The following is a 6,508-nucleotide window of genomic DNA, read 5'->3' on the forward strand; positions in this document are numbered from 1 at the left end:
GGGGCTGAGCGCTTAGCTGCGGCGAGTCTGGCCGAGCAGGGGCCGGCGGTTCTCCAAAAGGATTATTCCGCCTAGGCTGTCAAATGGGACGGAAGAAACGCCCGGTACGAGGAAGGCGGGACCGCGCACCGCGGGGCTTTTGCAGCTTCGGAAAGTGAGCGGAGTTGGGGGCGAGGTTCTGGGAGGGGTCGCTCTTCCATGTGGGATTCCAGGGGGTCTTTAAAGCTCTATCAGGTGAGACTCGGGCGCACTAACGGCTGCACTAGAGCCCCCTCCCCACTCTCACACCCTGGGAGGGAAGGGGAAAAAGACAGTCCCCCTACCTAACACACACACACACACACACACACACACACACACACACAGTCCGCTTCTCGCCACGCCCCGTCCAAAATAGGTCTGACGCTCCAAAACCCGGTCCAGGCAGGACAAAGCCAGCGCTCGGGGCCGGCTCATTCATCACTCGCAGAGTGCCGACCCTGGGAGTCCAGGAATGCTATGTATGGGTCCCGCGGCCCCCATAACTCACGGCGGGGTCAGTGGGGCCACCAGCACAGCAAAGATCAAAGAGCGGTGGGGCGGGCCGGGTTTGCGCGAATCATCAGTCTTGCCTGGCCCCCAGAGCTGTCCCAGCGGCTTCCATTTCGACTGTCTTCTTTCTCCAGAGGGTGGCAAATTATGGCTCAGAGGTTTAAGAGCTCCGCTCTGTAGTCAGGCTAGATGCCTGGTCTCCTTTTCTGATGCCATTCCCCTTCTCCTTCAAGTGGCCTAACCTCTCTGAGCTCACCGCTAGCCCTAACTCTCAGGCATCAAGGATTAAGTGCAACGGCTGTGTAAGGAGATAATGTTCCTCAGGTCCTGGCCCCACAGCATATGATCTAGAAAAATTATCAACTATTGTTATTGTAATAGGAATATTATCAGCCTGTGGGGCTCCAGTATGGATTGGGTTATGAGCTGAGCAGAGACATGATCTGATTTGTTGTTTAGTTGGTAAGTCATATTCTACTCTTTTGTGACCCCATGGACTGTATAGCCTGCCAGGCTCCTCTGTCCATGGGATTTCCCAGGCAAGAATACTGGAGCAGGTTGCCATTTCCTTCTCCAGGGGAATCTTCCTGACCCTGGGATTGAACCCGAATTCAATCTGCATTGGTAGGCGGATTCTTTACCGTTGAGCCACCAAGGAAACCCTGCATGATTTGATTCAGGTTTTAACTAACGGGCTCTGATTCCCAAAGTTAAGAATAGACTGCATTTGGCAAGGACAAAAGCAGGGAGACCAGCTGGAAACTGCGGCAGAAAAGAGGCAGTGGTAGCTTGGGCCTGGGAGGACGACAGTGGGCATGATTGCCCCTGTCCAGGATGAAGCTGTGGCCCAGCATTTACTGAACCAGAAGTGAATTATTGGCTCCTCTGGTTCCAATGCTGTTGTGATGGATATTCATCGGTAGGGTGATCTTTTGGATTCTGTTCTCTGGGGCCTCCCAGAGTGATGCTGTGGAGAAAAGTAGATGTTAGGAGAAGTCTGGAATCCTGCCCCATCCAGGTTTTGGTGACTCTGGGCCTCAGTTTCTCCATGTTTGAATGGCCAAAGTGGAAACAACTCAAATACCCATAGCCTGATGAGTGAATAAACAAAATGTGGTATATGCATGTGGTGGAATATTGACCACAGAAAGGAATGAAGTACCAATACATGCCACAGTCTGGATGAACCTTGAATACAGTATGCTATGTGAAACAAACCAGACATAAAAGGCTGTGTATTGTGTGATTTACATAAAATGTTCAGAATAGGCAAATCCATAGAGACAGAAAGTTTTCTAGGGGATGGTTGCCAGGGGTTGGGAGAAGGCGAGAGTAGGAAAGTGGCTGCCAATATGTGTGTGGGTTTTTCTTTTTGGAGCAAAGAAGATGTTCTAGAATTAGATATTGGCAATGGATGCACAATTTTGTGACTATATTAAAAACCACCGAATTGCATGCTTTAAAAATGATTCTTTATTGAATTATATTTATTATTTATTTAATTATATCTCAGTAAAGCAGTTATTTTTAAAAATTGGCAGTTGAGCTGGATCAAGGTCTCTTACCCTGTGGTCCAGGATGACTTCAGAGGGCCCGGCAACCCCTAAAATGTGAATAACAGTTAGTGTTTCTGTGCACTTCTGTGGATAAAGTTTCAAAGTTCAAGAAGAAATGATCTGCTAGGTCCCCCTGACCAACAAGGGGGTCAATGACACTAGAAAGTCAGCAGAACCTTGGGGAGGAAATGGCATGGGGGCTCTGCCCTCGTTGATGATATATTGGAGGCTGTCCAGTGTTACTGGGGTAGTAAGGCCAGGGCTGTGACCTGAGTCTGAGGCCAGCAGTGGACCCCAGGATCTGTGGCAGCTGTATAGGTCTGGCCTCACATCAGAAGGCCAGATGAGCAGGGAGAGGTGCTGATTTCAGCTGTAGCCCCTTATCTTTAGGCATATTGGGCCATGAGGATGTACGTTCCCCTTCAGGGCATTTGGGGGGGGGGTTTCCTGCTGCCCGGGGAAATGGAAATAGCAAGAGGGGCACAGCTATGAATGTTTTGGATGGGGTTTTGAAAGGTGTGATGGCTGGTCCAGAGTGTTTGCTCTAGGGGCTTAGGTGGTGTGTGTGTGTGTCAACCTTAATATCATCATCATCACAGCCATTAATTGGGTATTTACATGCCAGACATTGTATACTTTGTGTCTTTACAAACATTATCACACGTATTCCTTGCTCAACTCTATGCAATTGGTGCTACCACGATCCCATTTTACAGATGAAGACATTGAGATTCATCTGGTTAAGGGGCAGTGGTAGGGAGAGAAGCAGCAGCCTCTCACAGCAGGGTGTGAAGGGCACCGTGGGGAGTGCATTCTGCAGCTCTTGCTTGTTTGTGAAAGCAGCTCTTCTCTGCACACCACCACCTAGAGCCCGCCCACTGAAAAGCAAAGAGGTCTTTGCTCTTCATCCAGACTCAATAAGGACTCATGTCAGGCAAGTGTCAGTGAGTCACTATCCACCATCATTTCATTCCTTCAGATTCTTTCATTCGCTCATTGGACACACATTCATTTAGAACCTGGATCTGGCCAGGCATTGGGGAGGTGCTGAACCCAGAGAATGAATGAGGCTGGGCCTCTGCTCAGGGGGTGTCCCAGCTGGCTGGGTTCCTGAGCATTGCGGTGAATCCCACTGTCAGCACTGTCCACTGGTGACAGTGGGATTGTCACCAGGCTAAACTTGGCTGACTCTCTTGTGGCTCCTCCTGCCTTCCTGTGTCTGGTGTCCTGGGAACCTTAGGCAGGGATGGGATGGATGCTATGTCCTGTGATCATCCTGGGAACAAAAGGAAATATCTTAGGGGTCTGGACACTTCATTTCTTGTTGTTACACCCTGTTCATTCATTGTGTGTTGTTCAGTGAACCCCAGGAATCTTCCTTTGTCTGTGCAGTCTTGGCAAAATTCTTACATCTCATCTTCTCTCAGTTTCAATTTAAATGTCTCTAGGGACTGAGTTTCTTTCTGTTCCTACTGAAGACCCTCAGGAACCTGCTGCAGTTAGCAAATAAGCTCTTTCTCCTCCTAAACATCTACCCTTCCTTCCCAGGTACCCTCCTACATATTGTTGTTATGGTGAAGAATATGCAAATAACTTTGAAAAACAGACTCCCAGCAAATGGGTATTCAAAAATGTAATAAATTAACTCCATAATGTAATCTAGGTCCCATGACCATCCATCATGCTGATGTGATTACGATACGAAAAATCAGATGCCGTGTGGACAGAAGTGACAGATGACTCTCACAGAACTCTCTCATGGTCCCATGCTGATTCAGCCCCCTGCCCCTGCCTATCCCCAGCTTCTTGGCCCCTTTGGAACCCAAGGTCATCAGAGGTTTAGGGAACATCTGTCCAGCCTGTTCATTTCACAAATGAGATGGAGGCCTTTTGGGGAATGGAGTCAGATTAGTTTGATCCCTCCTCATCTGTCTCCTAGCCCCCCTTCCTCTGTTAATCGCTAGCTCTGAATCCAAAGCCCCAAACAGGTATTTTTATCCAGTTTCTAGTTGACAAGGTAGGTACCCCAGGGTCAGACAAAGCTGTTTGGACCTCAGTGTCCTCACTGGAAAAATGTGAGTTTTGGGGTGTTTGTCTACCAAGGTTTCTCTGAAGTTCTTCAGCTGTGTGTGGCAGGAGACCTCTGAGTGGCTTGCACTATGTCTTCTTAGGGCAGGGGGCTGGAGCTTAGGGTCAATGGAAGGAACACTGGCATGAGTCCCCAGGTCACTTGCATTGTGCCTTGGAGGCTACTCCGAAACAGTGACTGGGCTCTGAGCTTCTGCTACCTAGAGCTCCATCCTAAGGGACTTTTCACAAGGAATTGCCCCCTTAAGACTGCCACTTTCTGTTACCAATGAAAATGCTGCATGAGCAACCTCCAGGGAGGGGCAAAGAGGGACACTCATTTCCCCCAGTTTCCCAAGCATCCACAGTGATTAAGTCTCAAGGAGCCAGGGGACACCTGCCTACAAACAAGTGAGCTGCTCAGCTGGCTCCATGTGGAAATGGTCCTCTCCTATGTGATGTGGGCAGGGTCTCCAGATCTTGGGAAGGATTGCTGTGCTGCCAGGCACGTCCATTTCTAAATTAAATCCTTCATTCTATTGGGTTAAACATTGCAATTTTATAAAATGCAGACTTTCCCTAAGCAATTAGGGTGGTTGCAATTCCCATACTTTCTTTGGCATCAGCCCCCTGGGAGCTTGTTAAAGGGCCAGTGCCCCATTGTGCACCCCGACTGATCTCATAGGTCTGGGAAGCCCAGGTTCCAAGTGTTTAATGGGCTCCCCGGGGATTTTGATGCAGATTTCCTGGGACTGCTTCTGAGAAATGCTCTGTTGGCATTTTTGGCTTAATGGGCCAGGTTACTTATTCTCTCCCCCATCACCACTGCCATATGAAGTGTGTGAATGCAGGTTTGAAAGCATCTGGGGTGAAAGGGGTGCAGGTTGCTGATACTAAGCAGTAAACAGTAAACTTTCTTGGCTAGATCTGTGTACCAACAGATGGGCATGATTTCTAACAAGCTTTTGTGTCCCTGGAGGTCAGAGACAAGATCCCCAGATTTCTGTCCCTGGTCTGTTGTCTATACTCCACAGCCACTACCCTGACCTTAGTTTTTCCACCTGTAAAATAAAGGAGTTGAAAATAAGTTGAAGCCCTGGAGTTAGAATAGAAGTCAGAACTGGGTTTGTATTCCAGCTGTGTGATTTGGGCAAATTAGGAAACATCTCTGAGTCAGTTTTACCATCTATGAAGTAGGACTGTAAAATGGAGGCTTGGCTGTTATTGTTAATGAAAAAATTAAAGAAATCAATACTTGAAACATAGTGGGTGTTCATGTTAGGAATTATTTTTAATATTAATATTATTTCTCAGGATCCTCTCAGCCCTTCCAGAGTCCATGCCTCTGGGGAACATTCGGGCTATAAAGTGAAGTGGCAGAAGACATCTGTGTCCACACCCTCCGCCAGTAGCTGTGTAACTCGGGCAGGTTACTTCACCCCTCTGACCCTTGTTTGGCTCATCTGTAAAACGGGGACAATAATAGCAACTGTTGCAGTGGAATTGTTTTGAGAATTTAGTGAGCTGGTTCACGGACACACTTAGCTCAGTCTCTGGCACTTAGCTTGTTCTTGTGCTTTGTGTACATGCTCAGTCGTGTTCGACTCTTTGAGACCCCATCCCATGGATTGTAGCCTGCCAGGCTCCTCTGTCCATGGGCTTATCCAGGCAAGAACATTGGAGTGAGTTGCCATTTCCTCCTGCAGTGGATCTTCCTCACCCAGGGATGGAACCCCTGTCTCCTGCGTCTCCAGCACGGGCAGGCGGATTCTTTACCGCTGAGCCACCTGGGAAACGGCTCTATAAATGTCAGCTGTTGTTACGATGCATATCCCGGGAGGTTTTTTCTTCTTGGGAGGTAAAGACTGGCTGCATTTAGGCTCCAGATGACGGTGGGAACGGGGACGTCCCAGGTGCTCGCCGGCCCTCCCCTATCCCCGCCCCGGAGCCGGCGGATTCACTTTCGGTTGGGCAGCTGAGATTCCGGGGATGGTGACTTTGGAGCTAGCGGTAGATGTCGCTGTCCAGAGTGCCCGTCTGTGACCTACAGTGGCTCTCACCAGCAACACCTACCCGCCCTCGTCCCTTACGTCCTAAAGCGAGAGAAATGCCCTGAGGAGGAAAATATGTTGCGATCCGAAGTGGAGACCAAAGTTGTGTGGGTTTTTTTTGCGCTCACCTTTAATTGAAAGGAAGCGGTGTGGCGCAGCATCAGCAGACTTGGGATCATTTTGGCGCCCGGACAGGGCCCACCCCTGTGACAGCCCCTCCCTCCCGCACCCGTGGTTGGCTGAGCGGGGAGTGGGCGTGGCTGGAAGCCGGCGTTAGGACCCGGCGGAGCGCCGCGGACGTCA

The sequence above is a fragment of the Bison bison genome, unplaced genomic scaffold (assembly GCF_000754665.1).
Source record: "Bison bison bison isolate TAMUID 2011002044 unplaced genomic scaffold, Bison_UMD1.0 scf7180017864289, whole genome shotgun sequence".
Lineage (NCBI taxonomy): Eukaryota > Metazoa > Chordata > Mammalia > Artiodactyla > Bovidae > Bison > Bison bison.